This window comes from Sander lucioperca, chromosome 8, assembly GCF_008315115.2.
Source record: "Sander lucioperca isolate FBNREF2018 chromosome 8, SLUC_FBN_1.2, whole genome shotgun sequence".
Classification (NCBI taxonomy): Eukaryota; Metazoa; Chordata; class Actinopteri; order Perciformes; family Percidae; genus Sander; species Sander lucioperca.
This window is the reverse complement of record NC_050180.1, coordinates 524,667-526,909: the sequence shown is the minus strand read 5'-3', so window position 1 is coordinate 526,909 and position 2,243 is coordinate 524,667.

Here is a 2,243-nt window from a genome sequence, read left to right as displayed (position 1 = left end):
TAATACAAAATACTGACCAAAATGTGTTTTAATCCAGTAACATTAGTCGAACAGCTCCACTGTAGTCAGTATTTAGCTACTGGTGTTGACTGAAACTTGCGGTGCAGCGCGATTTGAAGCCACTGTAGTGGGCGTGGTTTCCTTGGGGATTTGAATATTTTCTAAATAGTTAGCTTTACACTTGGCGACACATTTAGATATAATATTTAGATTTAACATTTAACATTTAGATATGTATTTAAGATTTAGATTTAGATATAATATTTAGATATATATTTAAGATTTAGATTTAACATTTAGATATATATTTTAGATTTAGATATAATATTTAGATTTAACATTTATATATATATATATATATATATATATATATATATATATATATATATAATTTCTGTCTCAAATGCGCTAAATGTGAGGAAAGTGAGCTAAATGTTGAAAATTCATCAGCTAAAAAATTTTAACCGAACTTTTACATTCGGCACCCTATAGGAAAACATTCTGGATCACTGTTACACCACAGTCAGGGATGCTTATCACGCGTCCCCTGTGCTGCACTTGGACACTCTGACCACGTCATGGTTCACCTGATCCCCGCTTACAGGCAGAAACTAAAGCGCTGCAAACCTGTAGTGAGGACATCAAGGAAGTGGACCAGTGTAGCTGTGGAGGATCTCCAGACTTGTTTGGATTCTACTGACTGGGATGTGTTCAGGACTGCTACCAACAGTCTGGATGAGTACACAGAGGCTGTGATGTCATACATCAGCTTCTGTGAGGACTGCTGTGTTCCATCAAGCACCAGGGTGAGTTACAACAATGACAAACCCTGGTTCACAGCCAAACTCGGAAGGTTAAGGCTGACGAAGGAAGACTCGTTCAGGAGTGGGGACAAAGACAGATTTAAAGAGTCAAAATACAAGTTTAGCAAGGCAGTGAAGGAGGTTAAACATCGGTACTCTGAGAAGCTCCAACGCCAGTTCTCAGCTAACGTCTCTGCGACTGTCTGGAAAGGACTTAGGCAGATCACCAACTACAAGCCTAAAACCCCCCACTCCTTCAATGACCCACACCTAGCCAACGACCTGAATGAATTCTACTGTCGATTTGAAAGACAAAAGGACAGTCCTGACACCATCCCCCACGACACCTCCCTACAGCTTCAGCCACTGTGCATCACCTCCACCTCCCCCACCTCAACAGGGTCCTGGGCCCCCCCACCAATGCCCTCCTTAAAGGTCCCCTCCACCTCCACCCCCCCTCCCACCTCAGTGATGACTGTCTCCATCCACGAGAGGGACGTCAACAAACTCTTTAGGAGACAGAACCCCAGGAAAGCTGCTGGACCGGATGCTGTCTCCCCATCCAGCTTGAAGCACTGTGCTGATCAGCTGTCTCCAGTGTTCACAGACACCTCACTGGAGACATGTCACGTGCCAGCCTGCTTCAAGACCTCAACCATAATCCCTGTCCCCAAGAAGCCAAGGACCACAGGACTTAATGACTCCAGACCCGTCGCCCTGACCTCTGTGGTTATGAAGTCCTTTGAGCGCCTTGTGCTTTCACACCTAAAAGCCATCACCGACCCCCTCCAGGACCCCCTGCAGTTTGCCTACAGAGCCAATAGGTCTGTTGACGATGCAGTCAACTTGGCCCTACACTACATCCTCCGACTCCGCAGGAACCTACGCCAGGATCCTGTTTGTGGACTTCAGCCCTGCCTTCAACACCATCATCCCAGCTCTGCTTCAGGAGAAACTCTCCCAGCTTGGTGTGCCTGACTCCACCTGCAGGTGGATCACTGACTTCCTGTCTGACAGGAAGCAGCATGAAAAGCTAAGGAAACATGTCTCCGACTCACAGTCCATCAGCACCGGATCCCCCCAGGGCTGCGTTCTTTCTCCTCTGCTCTTCTCCCTGCACTAACAGTTGCACCTCCAGTCACCAGTCCGTCAAGCTTCTGAAGTTTGCGGACGACACCTCCCTCATCGGACTCAGCAGAGCGTACCAGCATGCAGCAGCAGTGACCAGAGAATCAGGTTTCTCAGACACAGTAGTGAGAGAGAGGGGAGGAGAGAGGAGGCTGAGCCTGATTTCCCTTCAGACACTCCCAGGCTTTAAAGGCCCTGGACTCTCCTTGTTTCTGGATCTCAGCGTACAGGGCCAGTGTGACATACACGGCTCCATTAAACTTATCCCGGGTCCTACCCACCCATATCTGAGGCCAGCTGTCTCCTTAAGAG